Source organism: Lepidochelys kempii, chromosome 7 (assembly GCF_965140265.1).
Source record: "Lepidochelys kempii isolate rLepKem1 chromosome 7, rLepKem1.hap2, whole genome shotgun sequence".
Taxonomy (NCBI): domain Eukaryota; kingdom Metazoa; phylum Chordata; order Testudines; family Cheloniidae; genus Lepidochelys; species Lepidochelys kempii.
This window is the reverse complement of record NC_133262.1, coordinates 22,538,260-22,555,772: the sequence shown is the minus strand read 5'-3', so window position 1 is coordinate 22,555,772 and position 17,513 is coordinate 22,538,260. Positions and strand designations below refer to the sequence as shown.

The 17,513-nt window shown below is 54.0% G+C and overlaps 1 protein-coding gene across 4 annotated transcripts in view; it reads left to right on the top strand.

Annotated features, from left to right (window-relative positions):
• PLXNA1 (plexin A1) overlaps positions 1-17,513 on the top strand; it is a 274,489-nt gene that overhangs the window by 55,297 nt on the left and 201,679 nt on the right. The window lies entirely within an intron of this gene.

The window sequence follows — 17,513 nt, the reverse complement described above, 5'->3', positions numbered from 1 at the left end:
GGTCTCGGCCCTCTTGCCAGGTGGCAGCACTGGCATGTGTGAGCTGGTGTTTCTTGGATGAGATGAAGCTCCTTCTCGTGGCACTTCTTAAGTTCAGAAATCCCTTCTCGCTGTTGACCTTAAGTCCTGAATTGGGCCCAAATGGCTGAAATAAGGTGGAATGGACTGGGAAAGGCCTGAAATCTCATCAGGCAGGGCCAGTCTCCCAGGGCAAATAGCCTTTCGCCCAGGCTGGCCCACTCAGAAGATCAGCAGGGGTGAGAGCTTTTATCTTGCCATAGCACCTGTGCTTAGCTTAGACATTTCTGGGCCTCATCCCTGTCCCATTTGGCTGGGTGATGTTGCCCCAGAGGGGGGGGTGACATGTTTCTTAAACTGCAAGTATAGAATAGTGAGGTTGCTTCCCCTCTTCCCTGCCTGCATTGCTAGCATCGTTAAACTCCCATCCCTATGTCATGCTAGGCCCTGTTGCAGCCTCTGTCTTGGGAAAGCCCTGAGGTGGATGGCACTGCTCCACGGTGGCAGCTGAAGGAATCCAATAAGCTTCCATAGAAGGGGAGTTCTTTATGGGGCTGCAGCGTGCTCCAGCCTGGCTGACCTAAGCCATCTGTGAGCAAAATTCTACAGTGTTGGGGAGACCTCTCTTCCCCAGTGACACACAAGGCTTCTTGTTGGTGGCAATTAGCAAATAAGTCTGTGCCTCTTGCTGCATCTCCACGAGGCATGGATTTCCTGTTATCATAACATCATTCCTATAATTACAGCTGCATCTGCCCTGTATAAACACCTGTGCACCTTAAGGGCATCCTCCACCAGGCAAAGTCATGTTGAGGGTCCTGGTGCAGTCCTGCCAGAGGCCTGAAGTGCAGGACTCAACTGGAGCACCCAGCCCTGTTCATTCCTCTAGAGCTCGGACACACAGCCACTTGGACCTACCCACTACCCGGCCCTGGGGATCAATGGCTTGAATTTTGAGCTCCTTTTGGCATCTTTGTTTCCCAGCTAAAATACCTCCTTTTCTGAAATGACTCACTGGTATGTAGAAGCAAAGACAACTCCTAAGAGTTGTGATGCAGTTGGGGGTGGAAGTGCTACCTTTGCCATCAAGGTGGGGTGGGGTCTATTGGCACTGGGCCATGCAATAGTCACCTTGGAAGGCCTGAAGCCATTGGCAGCTCTTTCCTTGCATGAATTGGCAATGCGATAGGCAGAGCACATGCTCCCTTGGGGTCAGTGTTTACATAGCCAAGTTAATAGGGGGATTAAATTAGAAGGGGCTGCAGGCCCCCCCCACCTTCAGTGAGGCGGGGAAGGGTTTCAGGCTAGTGGGGACATTATGCGCAAGGAAGGCCAGGTGCTTTTAACTAGGGGTTTGGACTCTCAATGTGCTGTACAAACATGAGCTAAGGGTTCCTCTAGCCCCTCTACCTCAGAAGATGGATCTGTATCCCAATGTACTACCTATTTTATAGATGCGGAAACTGAGGCCCACTGAGATGCAGCGACTTGCCAAGGCCACTTCGCAGGCCAGTGGCAGAGCCAGGAGCAGCGCTCAGAGTTCCTGGCCCTGATCCCTTGCTGTAGCCACTAGACCCTGCTGCCTCTTTATCTGCCTGCGTACAGTATGTTGGACTTGACCTGTGTGGGTTTCCTTTGGGCTGCTAGTCTGCGATCAGTGTGTATGGTACAAATCCCTTCACCCCTATAGAAGTGCTGGAGGAAGCAGACTTTTGCTGAGGTGCTGATTTCTGGTTCGCTGGGTCAGGAATGCAGAGATTGGCCCAAGGCCAGTTTAGGACTGAACTAGGAGTGTGGTTAAGTCATTATGCTGGTGTCAGCCTGTGTGGGGCCAGTGCTGGCAGAGGGGAGCCCTCTGTGTGTGAGTGGGGGTTAGACAGAGCTGCTTGCACAGCCCTCTCCCCAGTCTCCTTGGCTTGGCTCCAGCGGAACTGAACAGCCAGAAGGGGTCCTAGCCATCATGGCGTCCTGCATACACGTGCCGTGCTGAGCTCAGCAAGATCTCTGCTGCTCCCCAGTCTTTGCTGACTACCAAAGCCCAGCATCAAAGGCAGCACCCAGGACTCTGATCCATCCTCCCATGCTGGCTGGTAACAGGACAGAGACCAGGCTGCTGGATTCGAGACCTTTTTGACAGTCAGTTTGTGGATTTGAAATCGTGATGAGCGTGAAACTGGCTTCTGGGTTGGTGTGGGGAGAGGCCCGCAGAGACTGGGTGGTTGTTGGCAAAGAGGAGAGTGTGGATGGGTGGGAGGTTGGTCTCTGAACACCTTTCCCCCACCATCTCATTCTTCTGGAATGCATCCGTTGGCAACACTCTCCCTGACTCTGAAATCTCCCCTATTGGGATGCAACAATAGGCAGTCCCCACGCACCTACCCTCCTGCTCTATCTGGGATCCTTCCCCATCCCTGGTCTGGTGGCATCTGTTGTGAACCCCGGGTACAGAATAAACCCAAGAAAAAAAGGGGCCCACACAGAAGAGCTGTGACCTCAGCTGGTGCGGAAAGAGAGTCTAGGAGGCAGCTCTGGGCTTGTGTCTGTGATTTGGAGTTCAAGGTGCAAACCTGCAATACTGGGGAGGGGAAGAGATTGACCCTCCACACACATTGGGCCAAGTTCAGTCTTGCTGTAGGTGGGGGCAGTTGCATGGACTCCAGTAGAAGTGCACTTGCTTCCACCGGGTCTGTATCCAGCCCATTGTTTGTAGTTCCTTCTGTCAGAGGATCTCAAGGCATTTCATGAGCATTCGTGAATGAAGACACCTCACTGAAAACACCTCACATGGCTCGGTGGGTTGCGTCAGTATCCTTATCTCAGTTTTACAGATGGGGAAACTGAGGCACAGAGCAGGTTAGGGACATGCCCAAAGTCACACAGTGAGCTGGTGTGCCAAATCCAGGAGTCCTTGCAGTCTGCCCTCCGTTCCTACAGCTAGACCACGCTTCTTGTAGATGCTCAGTGAGTGAGGCTTCCGAAAACCCTTGGATTTCTTCATCTGTTTTGAAGTCTCAATTTCCCTTTCTCTCCTTCAGTTTCCTTCTTCCTCGGCATCATCATCTCCATCAGAGGAGGCATCGGGGTTGCTAGTAAGTCGGCATGGATTGCGAGAGGCTTGCTGCCAGAGGCAGCTTGTCCTCCCTTCCCAATCAATAAGGGAGCTGAAGTGACTGGTGTCGCATTTCCACCAGCCTCTCCTGCTATTGAATTCCAAATTGCAGGTTTTAAATAGGTTTGTGCCAGTGTGGTGCAGAGGGAGGGGAGGGAAGTGTGGGAGGAGGATTCATGAAGCCACTGAGACAGTGTTACACATCCAGTTATTTATCCCTGGAACCTGACGATTGCTATTTGTCTGGCAAATTTCTCCCTGAGGTGCCAGGTCTTTCTCTGTTTCCATTCCTGCATCTTCATCGAACTTTTCCCTCCCTCTCTTCCTGCAACTTCTGTGGCCCTGCTGTGGTGGTAGCTAGAGAGAGTGCCCATCCAAGGCTCATGGGCAGCCCCCCTGGTTCTGGGTAACCCCCTCAGGTTACTAGGGGATGCAGGGCTGGCTCCTGCTGAGCCTTGTGGTGATTTTGGAACTTCAGACCTGCTAGTGTGGCTCATGTTTATGTGGAGTCTCTCCTTTTTTTCCATTTGCTTCACTCTTCCCGTCTGCAGCTATAGTATCAGAGTCCCTGCTGCTCCATGGCCCACCCGGTGTGATGGGCTCTGGCCCGTTAGGTCTTAAGGAAACCAAGTGGGGTTTGGTGGGAAACAAGCAGTGGTTCTTAGTCCTGTTTCCAGTGGGCAGGTCTCATCACAGCCCTGGTGGGCCTGCTCCTGAGAGAGGCCAAGGACGGGACTCCCCTCCCACTCTATGGGCCAGGGTAGGATTCACTGATGGGACAGTATAGGGGATGTTTCTCCATAGGCTGTCCTCTAGGGTAGTGCTTCTCAAGCTATCTGATGTGGGGGACCGGCAATTTTTTTTTCCAGTGTGCGCGCAGACTGGCAGCTGATGACTTGCGGACCGGCACCGGTCTGCGGACCACCGCTTTGAGTAGCGCTGCTCTAGGGTCCATCGCTATTGCATTGGAGCACCTTGCAGGGTTTTTAAAAGGGGAAGAGCACTCGCTTCCTCCTCTTCTGTGTTTCCTTTCTTCTCTCCCCCAGAGGCAATAGTCTCTTTGGTAAGAGAGGGGCGAGGATTTACTTACAATTTGAAAAAAAAAAAAATTCTAGCAGGCAGGCAAAGCAGAAGGTGGAAGTGTTACGTTTAGTTCTGAAAGCAGCGAGGTCTGTGCTCACTCTTACCCCCATGGGAGCAGGTTTCACAGCCCAGATCTTCCCCAGGGGGAGTCCCAGCTCCTGCACTCATCATGAGGCAGCCTCATTGGTCACCCATGTCACTGTTGCAACTGGGAGCTTGTGCTGTGTGCGTGCGCTGGGAATTTGCCGTAGAGGCGGGTGTTGCCTGCGCACTGCTGGAACTTCGGCCTGTGTTGTCGCACCAGCTCTTCCTGGGTCTGTCTGGGTGTTGAGCAAGAAGGGGGAGAGGAGTGAGCGTCATGGGGCTCTGCGGGAGAAGGCTTTGGAGGTGGAAGAGCCGTTACCCATGATGTCTCTCTGGGCGCTCTCCTGAAGGAAGGACCCAAGGTATTTCAGTGTATTTCCGTTCTCCAGCTGCGGGGGTATTTGGAGATCAAGGATCTCAGACGAAAAGGTCCAGCAAGATGAGCGTGGCTGGACTTCCCCTGTTAATGGGTAAGGGAGGTTGGCCACCAGAGCAGCCTGTGCTCTTGGTGTCCTGTGCTCTGACTCTGTGGGACCAAGGCCGTGCCTGCTGACAGGAGGCCTTGGAGACCGTGCTTTGCCAGCTCCTGGATTGCTTAAAAAGGGCTGTAGTGGTATGTGAGGTCTCTCGTGTGGAGCAATGATTTTTTTTGGTAGTGGTTGGACTACTGTGTGCTTCAGGATGCATGGGGATCTCGACCTATTCTTTGGTTAGAAGCCCTCAATCTTCAGGGCTGCCAATCCAGTATCCGTCACCAGAACAAAATCCAGCCAGGTATTGATACGGTAACGATGAAACCTGGGCTTCCGCTGACTTTGGAAGCCCACCCTACTGAGCCCAGTCAGTGGCAGCCAGAAACGTAAGGAGGGGGGAGCAGAGGGCTCTGAAGGTTTGAGGGTGTGTCCTCATATGGGGGAGGGTGGATCCTTTTTCAGCCACTGCACGGTTAGGGCTCATGTGCTGAAGGCTGCTGAGTGAGTGGGTGTGTGTGTGTGTGTAGGGGAGAGGAGGGGTGTCCCGTGTCCCCTCCTCTAACCTTGGAGCATTGGCATGGGGGGCGTGACATGGAGAGCTCAGCTTCCCCCAGCAGGGGCCGTCTGGCTGGAACTGGAGGATGGGGAAAGTGCTGCCTCAGCAGTTACCTGATCTTCCTGGGGAGCATGGTGTAACCAGACCCTGCCGCGGGCTGTCTCTGCTGCTGCAGCAGGGGGAGAATCCCTCCAGCCCTCTGGAGCTGGAGCAGCGCTGGTTCAGGTCTCAAGCAGTCTGTTTTCTGGAGGCTGAGTCTGCTTGGGAGATTTGGCTGCTTGTGTGAGAGGGAGAGCAGGACAGGCGGAGCACTCGCTTCCCCACTAGGGTCTCTGGAGGGCGAGGAAGGAAGCCTTGTGTAGGTGACTCTGTAACCTGTGCTGGGTGGTGGAGAGTGCGCTCATGGAGCCCCACCCAGAGAAGTAGCCTGCTAGCTTGAGGGCATGGGATGAGGGGAACACAGACATGCAGGTGGTACGCGTCTCCTCTGACCTCCTGCTGCTTAGAGCCCTAGATTTTCATGCCCCAACCCTGTGGGGCTTGCACCAGTTGCCCGTTGCAGGAGGTGTATGTATTGTGGAGAAACCTGGAAGAATTAAATTGGACTGATACCATTGGTGCCTGCCTTCCCTTTATACATGTACCTGCCAGGCAGGCCAGCTGTAACCTACTTCCTGGAAGGAAGGTGGGACTTCCTGAAGTGGAAGGCTAGTGGGTTATAGGTTGAGTCCTCCTCCAGCGCTGTCCTGCTTCCCGGTGCTGATGTGCTTTATGGAGCAACAAAGAGTGGTGTTATTGCCCAAAGGGTATTGCATCTGTGTGTTGTGTTGGCAATGGGGAGGGGAGTATGTGCCAGGAGCGTGGCTCAGCTTGCCTCTCTTCACTACAGGGTACTGAGCTTCCTTAGTTCTCACTGAGTTCCTCACAGGATCAGGCCCGCAGCCAAGCAGGTGGGATTGAGGGGCACTCTCAGAGCTGTTGAGGAGGCAGGGACTGGGGATCAGGGGCTGCAGGGCAGGATCAGGGGGCACATCGGCAGAGCTGTTGGGGAGTCCAGGATTGGGTAGCAGGGGGGCTGCAGGGTGGGATTGAGGGGCATCAGCATGACTGCGAGTTGTCCAGCACCTGCCCATCTCTTAGGAGCCATGAGCTTGCTCCAGTGTTCCCTTGTCACCTTGGCAAGTAGCTACATTTGACACCATGCTGCTGGATAATCCCCTTCCCCTCTCAGGTTTCTCTCCCCTCCTGAGGGAGGTGAAGCCTCTGCCGTAATGTGGGGCACAGCGGGAGAGAAATGCCAAGTCTAAGCCATGCTGCTTGCTTCCTTTCCCTGCGTGCTTGGCAGGCAGCCTTGTTTGTCAGCCCAGCAGTTCCACCCCCAGCTGTCTCCTCAGCCCTGTAATGTGTTAGCATGGGATCTGGTTGGAGAACTCCTGGGTCCTGTCCCAAATGAGCCCAGCCTTTCTCCACATGAGCTGGTGGGGGCTGTGGCATGTGGTCTAGACTGCGTGCCCATCAGCAAACATTGGCTGCTTTCCCAGTAAGCTCTCTAGAAATGGAGGGGGGGGGAGCGTGTTTCGGATGGATGTGGGTCAGTGTCCCCTGCCTCAGAATGGGCTGCCTCCTACCGCATTTGGAGCACCTGCCACAACCTGATGTGGTGCTGACATGCCTTTCCCATCCAGCTAGCACAGATGCCAGCTTGAGCTGCAGACCCGGCTGAGTTCCTGGGTTCGGGCAGTTGCCACCCTTAACCTCCTGGTAACTTTCTGTAAAGAGGTAGCTGCGTTGCTGTAGTGGCGGTGAGGTCAACGTGACGTAACCCATTCCGCAGTCTGGTTGCCGCTGCTGAGGGTAGAGCGGTAATGTGGCTGCGTTAGTGAATAACACTCCCCCAAACGCCCACACCGTGTGTTGGGTTAGACCCCACAATAACATGACCTTGTAGCGAAAGTCCCCCAGATCACAAGTGTGCTGGTGTCTGTGGGACGTCTCTGTGCCCTGGGAAACCCTATTGCCTACATGTGAACATCCTGCTCCCTGCCCAAAGCTCAGCTGGCCAAGCTGGGTCTGAGCAACCTAAGAGCTCGCCCGGGACAGACGGATGCTCCTACTAGCATTTCCAGGAGCCCTGCAATGGATGCTGGGTTAAAGAGGATGCTGGTTTCGACATCCGGAGTTGAGGGGGTGAGGGTGGGGAGAGTCACTGCTCTGTCTGCACATTCCCTGGATGGCAGCTCCAAGCACTTGCCCAGGCTGTCGCCTGCAGACAGAACTCTCCTTTGTCTCAGGAAAGGGTCACGCGGGCTGGCTTGCTTGCAGGCTTCCTAGACATGCTACAAACAGTTGCCTCTCAGAGGCTGGGCTGCTGGTCAGCACCTGTTGCTGTTGCAGCTGTAGCCTCTTCCCTGACCTGCACTTCCCCATCCTGTCCCCCCTTGTTTACCTTCACCGCTTGCCCCCTTTTCTTGGCTCTGCACAGGCAGGAGGATTGTGTCGCACTTGGAATCATCCTCTCCCCTGACTGAGGAGGAGTCCAGTCCGGCACAGGAGCTGGCTTGAATGGTGCTGAGCCCCTAGGGCAGGCGGGGAGGGGAGTGACTGGCAGCGGATGGCAGGACAGTCAGGTTTGGGAATAGATGATTATAATGGTGATACAACTGCAGTCGTAGGTGACTTGTACCACCGGGCTCTGAGGATTGCACTAGCAGGGGGGTTGCAGGTCAGGATTTAGGAGCCTTGGCACAGCTGTTGTGGTGGGGAGCCCAGGACTGCACTTGCAGGATGTATTGCAGTCAGAAGTGAGGAGCATCAGCAGAGCTGTAGAGGACAGAGATCTGGCAGGAATGGGATGCTGTGTGGAGCAGACCAAGCTATTGAAACCCCAAACAAGTTGGTCCTGCCTGGTGGTTTCCTTGCTGTGTCACCGGGTACATGGCTATTTTTGGAAGGCCCAGTCTTTGAAATGTTGTGCAAGTACCCTCATGCTGTCTGCTCTCCACAGTCATGGGGTTGTTGTGTGTTGTCTGGGTAATTTTTGCCATTGCCAGGATGAGTAACTAGGGGATGATCTTCCCGAATACTGCCAGTTTTGGATGCAAGCCACTTCCTCTTAGACTACAGCAGAGACTGGGGAGAACTATCAGAGACCTGTGGGTTTTACCTTGTGATTTACTGGATTTTTAGAACGAGGGAAGTGACACTGTGAGTTGATCTTTTTGTGTTCCTTTATTCTCTGTGGTGGTTTCCAGAGCAAATGTGCTCTGTACAAGGCAAATGAGATTTGATTCCTAACTCTGGCTCCTGCCAGGCAGTTGCTGACCCTTTTCCCCCTCTTGACTTTCACTGGACAATCATGGTTTCCTTGAGACTGTCTCATACTCCTGCAAAATGGGACATTATGGGCCTGATGTGCAAAAAGCCACATGCACACTGCATAACTGTGCTCACTGATGCACTTAATTTGCTCATGCAAACATGCATCTCCAACTGATGTTTATATGCACGTGCTGAATGCATACACAGTTTCATGTATGCTTAGTGTGCATGTGAAAAATGCACCAGGAGCTATAAGCTTATTGAACATGAACAAAAAATGCACCATTATTTGTAACCTGTATCTTCACTCTTGCTTACCACAGTTGCCCAAGCGTACATCTCAGATCAAGATGGAGCATTGCATACTGGGACTTGTAGTCCCGTGGGGCCACCTCTCCATGCTAGGAATAGTGTCTGCTATCTGTTCCACATTATGCAAACTACACATTGCCCTAGGGCTTCTGTTAAGCCCCACTGTGGCCCCCTCAGTTGGATGCCACCTGCGTTGGGTGTCACCTGACTTGTTGGGGAGGTAGGATCAGCTCTGACATTCAGCAGCCAGCTGGCCCTAAGCTTACAATAGCTCCCAATCTGCTGGAGTTCCCTGAAATACTGATGAGGGAGATGAGGCAGTTCAGAGCAGGGTACCCTGCTGCCTCCTTGCCGCAGGCTCAGGGCTTTAGGGAGCCAGCTTGTCGCTCGGATGAGGAGGATTAAGCTGTGAACACCTTTTGGAAGGGGATTAGTTGGGATCCAAGAGTTTTGGGGTTTTAATTTGTATTTTTCAGGATAGGCGTTTGGATGGCTTCTCTGGGGCCACTGGTAGGAAGGGGGGTGAGGGGAGTTACTCCAGATATACCCCGCAGTCAGTGAGAGCAGAATTTGATCCAGTGGTGGGATTAGGATTGGGCCAAAAATTCAGGGAAGCAGGTGATTTATAACAGAGGCTGTGGGATCCTAGAGGCAGTTAATGGGAAGTGGGGGAGGGTTTCTGCTGGCTGGGGCTTTGTACACAGCAGCTTCCTTGCTCTCCCCAGTGCACTGGGCAGAGGTGGGAGGTGGTGTTGGGGAGCTCTTTTCCTTCACTGTTGGGTACATAGTGGCTTAACAGCTTTATTCCTTTACCTGCAAATGGGCTTGAAGGATGTACCAGGCACTGCTTAGTTCGAGGCTGATGTGAAGGGTGAGCGAGGCCATATCAGAAAGGCCCAGGGCTACTGCCCTGGTGAGAAGCCCACCCTCTGACCTGTGGCTGCTGGGACAGGTGAGGCTGCTGGGGTTCTTATCAGGTTGCTGTTCCCAGAGCCTGCTCAGGGGCTCCATCTTCCATATCAGCCTCTGGATAGGGGGTGTCAGATAACGGTTGTGGCCTCCCTCTTTTCTAGGCAGCTAGAAGGAAGTGTGTCTTTGTTCCTCCCCCGCCTCCACCCCTGAGCCTCCTTCCTGTTGGGATGGTGGATCCACCAACTACCTTTCCCCAACCACTCTGCTGCTGCTGCCAGGGGTCATGTGCAGGAAATATGCATCTCTACCCCACCTCCTGGCGGCTGTATGTCTGGTGGTGTGCCCATTCTCCTGTCCCTTCCCCCATCAGCTTGCCAGGCCTGTTTGAGCAGAGGTGGTGAATGTGGGGGATGGGGGATGGACCGCCTTTGATTTATCCCGTCCTTAGCCTCCTCTCCCATGAATAGCTCCAGGTCAAGATTTTCCAAGTGACTAGTGATCCTGGTGCATACCTTAATGAAGGGCCTTGTTTTCAGGCAGCACTGAGCAGTGCTCTCTGAAAACCAGGCCCCTTTGAGGTCTCTTGAGCTGGGTCCCACGTACTTACTGCCTAGGCCTCTCTGCCTGGCTCTTCTCAGAGCTTTCCCAAGCAGCAGCGGCGGCAAAGCAAAACTAAATCTTGTAGTTTCCTGGCTGCCTGCATGGATCCAAAGAGCAGCAGTGAAAATGGCCAAAGCCTTGTGAATTGCTCCTGCCACCTTGGGAAAGGACTGGGCAGAGAAGAGGCCCTGTCTGCAGACTAAGGGAGAGGACCATGCTGCATTGGACGTCACTCAGAAGGATTGTCTTCTCAGTCAGGAATAAGAAACGCTTTTAATTGCTTTAAATAAAAGCTTGGATTTAGTGGGAGTCTCTGGCCTAGGCCTCCAGCCCCTCCATTCCTCAGGGGAAGGTTCCTGTTCCTCACTCAGGATGGGGGGGGGGAGTGGATTTTTCAATGGCTTCAATTCTTAATTGGCTTTGTAGAAATTAAGGCTGAGAAAGATCTGTTGGAGGGGAAGGTTGGTCTCTTTGGTCAAGCACAGGTCTGGGAGTTGGGACAAGGAGTTCTGTCCCGTCCCCGTCCCGTCTCCCCCCCCCGGTTTGTGACCATGGGCAAATCTCTTCTCTCTTGCGCTCTCATTCTCCTCCCCCGCCCCCTCCCAATGAGGTCTCATTTATTAAAGTTTCTGGTGCGCTTTGAGCTGTTCAGGTAGAAGGCATAGAACCGGGCCAAGGATTATCATACGTACCCAGGCACAAGGCTGATGGGCACTTCAGGCACGTGTTCCCCATCTGCTGTACTCTTCTCCTCCAGCTGCCAATGCAGGTTTGTTCCTTTGGATATATTCCACAGGGTTTTTATATGCCTCCGGTGATGGGGCTCACGCCTCTTGTTGTTACGGAGAGGGTGTGTGACAGGCCAATAGATCTCCTCCCAATATTCAAGCCAAATTTTCCTTTGCTTAATTTAATCACATTTTGTGTAATGGATACTCCCTCGGCCACCCTACATGGACTCTTCCTCCTTGATCTCCACTCCCTTCCATAGCACCAGCAGAGCCAAGCAAGATGTGGTTAGCTCTGTGTCCTGCCCCACAAATCTTTGCTCATGGTCAGTGCTCTTCTCTGAATTTCCTTGCAGGGGCTGGGCTGGTTCAGAATCACCATCAGCCTGGTCTGGGTGGGCTTGGCTTGGCTGGGCTGGTGCTGAAGGTCTGCCTTGCCCCTTTTATGCAGGATCTATCCTCAGTACAGTGCTGCTGTTATTCAGAAGCAATAGTGAAGTCTGGCAACAGCGGGGTTAAAGCTGGATGTTTGAGGGCTCCCAAGGCTGGCCCAGTTGAGGGACTGGCAGACCAGGCCTATTGCTCTTTCCCTGGCATCAGGGCTCAAGAGGTGTCAGACTGAGTGGCTCTCACAGCAAGCTGAGCTCTGATTTTGGGGAACGTTTCTTTGTCTAGATCTGCTTGTCCGGTCGCCACTGTAATCCCTTTAACCCTCCTCCCCTCCCGATCCCAGATGGCCCTTGGCGCGATTGCATTAGGGAGCGTCTGTGTCTGGAATCTGCTCCCCACCCAGAGCTCACACTCTCTGCAGCTTGTTTATTCTCTCCCACGGAAGGCAGAGCTAAGCTGGCCCCATGTCTGCTTTTTTTGGCTCATCATCTTTGTTTGTTTTATTATTGTTTTTTATTAATCTATTCATGCGAAGTGGTCATCCTGACCCCTTTAAACACATATACACGTACTCTACCCCCCCACCCCCACCTCCCATCCCTTGTGCTGTGGAGGATCAAAGGCTCACATTCTCCCCACATGGCGTGATGTAGCCATGTGCTTGCTAGGATACCGACTTGTCTCACCTGGGAGAGGAGAGGCGGTCACAGTGGATGCTTTGCCTTTAAGGTTCCAGATATGGATTCTCCCACCTCAAACCCCCTGTCCTCTCCAGCAGAGTGACACAAGATCTCTGGCTGGCTGGTTGGTGTGATGAATTTGCAGGTCCTCAGAGCGAAGCTGGGAGGGTAGGGGAGGATGGGGGAACCCCCATAATCACTTGGCAAGAATCACTTGCAGTGTGAGTGGGATGGTGGTGATGCTAGTTGGGAAGGTGGGGGCCCTGGTGACTTTGGGGAAGGAAGCGCTTCTGGCCAAGCGCTTTGCAAGAATCCGTAGCCTGCTGCATTCCAAGCTGCTGAGGTAGGACAGGAACCCAGGCACGCCCCCTTCCCCCCTGGGCAGCTTTGCCTCTATTCTGCTCCCAGGGACCAATCTTCTCCCAGTGATTTAAAAGCAAAGCATTTTTCCATTGCAATGCTCTTCCGTCTCCCACCCCCAGTGAGCCAGCAATTCTCCCCACAGGCTTGTCAGGGACTGCAAGGCATCTGTCTCTAATGTGCTTGGTGGGAAGAGGAGTAGTGAGGACTCCTGGGGTAGAAGTACACAGAGACTGAGGCAGGACTGGGCGCTGGTGCTTAAGCAAGGCTGTCTTCACCTGCCATCTCCCTGAGGGAGGCGGGCACTGGACCCTGAGACCGTTCAGGGGCGGTTGCCTGTCTGCAAAGGTGCCTTATCTTGTCTCTTCTGCCCCCACGAGTACCTACAGGTCCTTCAGTGGCACTGCTCTGGGGGGAAGGTCTTCCTCTTCCTCCATCTGTATGCAGGCGGTGGCGGTCACTGGAGAAGGTGTTGCCCTGGAGAACGCAATTCAGCTTAGAGGACGCAACAGAAGTGTTTCTCAGTGCGACTGAGCTGGTGGTGGGGATTGAAGGGAGAAGATGGGATGCTGCTGATCTCCAGTGACAGCTTGGTTTCTCACTCTCCTGGCAGAGCAGCCACTTCTGCGCCTTTCAGCAGCTGAAACAGTGTGTGTGTCTGCCTTGTCTGAGATACCTCCTGAAAGGATCAGCCAGAACCCCGCTGCATTGCCATGCTGGAACCCCTTCCTTTGATGGGGAGGTGGGTCCACACCAGTGTCTGGGGCTGGTATCCACCTCTTTGAAGGCTCTCAGTGCACAAGGGGATGGCATTCCGTTCCTTGGTATCAGACACAGGATTAGCTGGAACTAATCCTCCAAATCCCTGGAGGCTTGTCCATTGCACCCTCTGGTGCAAGGTGGGGCCTCTTCTGGATGGGTGAGACCTGACAAAGGTCACAGACCAAATGGCCCAGCACAGCCCTGGATAGTGCACCATACTACATGGATTGTCGCCCCTTGGCATACATCCAGCGAGCTCCAGCCCCAGCCCCATTCCCTTTCCCTGCTGACTGCTTGGGCCCTTTTCTGTCACACAATGCTTAGTGCTAAGACACTAAGGATTCGGAGCTGAATCTTACCCTGGTGTGTCCAACATGTGAAATCCAGCCCCTGGCTCCTGAGACTTGTAAAAAAACATGTTAACTCTCCTTGTGACTCTGCTTTCCCTGCCCTGCAGGTAGTCTTCTCCATTGCAAAGGGGAGGAGTGATGTCTTCAGAGCCAGCATTGGGCCATGGATGGAAGTGAACATCATTTACCTCCTGGCCTTGGTGCCCACTGTTTCTGGGATGAGCAGTGTTTCCTTGTGGTGTGGGCTGAAGTGGGCAAACCCATCTTCTCAGCAGCCTTGTACCACCTTTGCATACCTCACTGGGGAGCTCAGGGAAATGTGGGGGTGACCTGGCGGTGCTTGCTATGCCCCTAACTTTTAGTTTGCACAAAGTGCTTTGGTGTGAAAGGCCCCTAGTGTGGGCAGCTCATCTGTCAGTGGATCTGTCAGTCCCATTCTTGGGCCTTCTCTGTAGATCTGTAGCTGTTCTGGGCCCCTTGGGCATTCCCTGCTGTTCTGCCCCAGATCTGCCAAGGCCCCTTAGTCCTGGCTGGAAGCCCCCTACTATTCTTATCATAGCAGGCCCCAACCCAACAGCTCAGCTGAAGCCCCTGAATTACAGGGAGGGCTAGTTAGGAGAGTCTTGTTGCTGTTGTCTGAAATCCCAGTTTCAACACTGGGCTCTGCTGAATGTGCTGAGGTATGCCCAGGTAGAGGGCACCTGCCAACTATACTGGGTACGTCCTGATGATCCCTAGATTGCTTTTGAATGTTCATGGGCAGGGGAGGCCCAACAAGTGTGGGGGAAGGGCCTAGTGGTGAATGGGTTAAATGCCTGGCATAGCCTTCCCTTGGGGAGTGCTGCCAGGGACATTCTCCTTGTAGCAAGGCCAGGCCCAGGCAATGCCTTGGGTGAGAGGCTTCCCTAACCTCACAGCAGCGTTTAGGGTGGGGGAATCTTGTCATTGCCATAGCCCTTGGTGAACAGCACGCTCCATGTGCAGTGGGGTCTGGCTCAACCCACCTGCTCCCAATGGGATTACTGCCTTTTTTGCAAATCCCAGAAGGGTTTAGAACACGTTAAAAAAAACCCTACATTCCCTGCTCCCAGCACCGCGCCCCCTTCCCCCCACCCCCATACTCCTGCCCCAAGGGTTTGGCTTGTGGGTGCTGGGCTGCCCTGCTTGAGTCTGGAATGTCATATGGCTCTCATGTGGAAGGAGCCTCCCCCCACGCAGCTCTGGGGCTTGTTCTGTGTAGCAAGCAGCACAGAGCTGGGCCATCGGACTGGAGATGGCTAATCCAGCTGTCTGTGCTGCACAAGGGCCTTTTGTTCTCCATCTGTCTCTCTCCTACTCTCTGTGGTTCTCTCATGTTGTCTCTGTCCCCTTCTCTCTGGGGACCCTCTTCTCCCACTACAGAAGACAACTAATTCCCCTTGACTTCTCTGGGAGTGTCTCGAATCCTGCGGTGGAAGAATTGGGCCTTGTCTGTCTGTCTGCCTCTCTCCGTTCAATAGCAGTAATTTTATTGGCGTGACAAGGTAGCTGAGCGTTGCCAAAGTGAATCCATCAAATACCTCTTGGCTTCTCCCCACCCTCTCGGGAGCACTCGCTGGAGTCTTTAAGCGCCAGCCCTTTTAATCAGGGTGGAGGCTCGGGGCTGTGGCTTGTTAAGCTGCTGGATATTAAGGAGGAGCGAATGGAGTCTCCAGAGCAGGTCATGGCTCTGGCCAGGGGGGCGCACCAGGCCCCTTTGCTATGTGCATTGGCGGGTCCCTGCTTGTGAGGAAGGGGCCTTGTTCGCCGCTCATCAGCGTCTGGCTTTGTTCAGCCGAACTGCTCCTGACAGGATGTTTCATTGTTGGAGGAAGCAATCAGAAATTCATTGTGAACCATTGGCCTCTGGGAGCTTCCCTGGAGACAGAGACAGGGCTGGCAGCAACCACCCGCTCCCACCCTCAGGTGTCTCCATGGAAGAGACCCCGCAGGGACTGCCCCGTGCTGGGAACGGAGTCCCTGCGAGAGCTGTGCGGTGTGTCCCGCTTGACAAAAGGCAGGGAACTGGCTGGACTGACGGCTCAGGGCTGGAGGTTGTTGCTCCTGCCTCACTCGGGATGCTGCTGTGGCCCCCTTTTTGCCCCCTCCCCTTTAGGGACCTTTTGAATTGCTGCTGGCGTCTCAGGAGGGCGCAGTGACTAATGACCCGGCCTTCCCCCGGGAAGGAGGGGAGCCTGTTGTGCGGTCACAGGCTCCGCCCAGCCCCCCTCCCGGCTGGCCAGGGCACTTTGATTCATGGGTTGTAACTTTTCTCTCCATCTGTTCCATACTCAGCACAATGCAGACAGGTGAAGAAATGAAGGAAACGGGGCTTTGAGTCTGGCTCCCTGCCAGCCGGAGACACGGCAGGAGGGGAGCAGCAAGTCCTGCTAAAACCCTCCTCAGAAAGTGCTGAGCCTGCACATCTCCCCTGCTCCTTTCACTTCGAAGTCTGGAAGCAGAGCGCTGAATAATCGCCATCGATCAGCCAGCGCTGGCTGCCAGAGCTGGCCACTCCACCTGCCAGGCTTTGCCCAGACACTCAGGTTTGGTTTTGGGGGAAGGTGACATTTGTCAGGGGTTTGGAGCAATGGAGTCAAGACAGATCAAAGCTTTGGGAGCTTGCGTGTGCCCGGTCTCTTCTGCTGCTACACCCAGGGAAGTAGACGCTCTGCAGTGTGTGGACTCGGCAGGGATGCACCGCAACAGCCTGAAGAAATCCTGGGCCGATTACCACTGCAAACACAAGAGGAGCTAGCAGGCTGCTTGGCACCAAGAGAAGCCAACGAGTTTGGGCTGTGTTCAGAGAGACTTCATGCCCCATAGCAGAGGGGGCAGTCCCCCACCCTCCCCATGGCTCTGGTGAGGCCCTGGCTGGGACACTGCCTTTCTCTCTTGGGCCCTCATGCCCCAAAGCAGGAAGGAGGATGGTCCCTCTAAGTGGCTGTGGTGAGCTCAGCTGTGTTCAGTGTTGGGCACCACCTTCCCAGAAAGATGCAGAGAGTGGAGGGAATTCAGCAAAGATCCTATAAATAAGGGGCCAGAGGGAGCAAGATTAAAACATCCAAGGGTATCCTGGATTGCTGGGCACACTAATCACCATGAAAAAAGAAAAGGAGTACTTGTGGCACCTTACTCAAATAAATTGGTTAGTCTCTAAGGTGCCACAAGTCCTCCTTTTCTTTTTGCGAATACAGACTAACACGGCTGTTACTCTGAAACTAATCACCATGAAGTGAGGGGGGAGAGGGTCTGCCCCTGCCCCCAATGAAACCAGTGGGCTGGGCCTGTAATTAGGAGCAAAGAGATGAGATTGAGTAAAGTCAGAGGGACCAAGCCGTGGAGCAAACTCCGAAAGGAAGGGTGGCACGGCACAGCCTCTGCACTGCTGGGGATACATAAAATGAACCTATCTTGCAAGCTTGGCTTTATATAACTAGGATCTGGGCAAGCTCCTCTCCTCAGCTCTGCTGATGCCCCTCAGTCAGTCCTGACCTGCAGCCCCCTGCTATTCCAACACTGGGCCCCTGTACACAGCTTGGCCAATGCTCCTCAATCCTGACTCTCAGCCCTCTGCTATGCCAGTCCCAGGTGTGTCTAATTCATATTAAAACGGCCTAGTATTTGTTGCGGTGATTTCAGGCTCTGTTCTCTCCTTTCTGTGCGGCCTGTTCTGCCAGTTGTCGCTGTTCTCTTGAGTGTGTCTGAGCGCATGTGCCTCCTTCTCCGTGCCCTGCCCTCTGGCTCACCTTGCCACGGA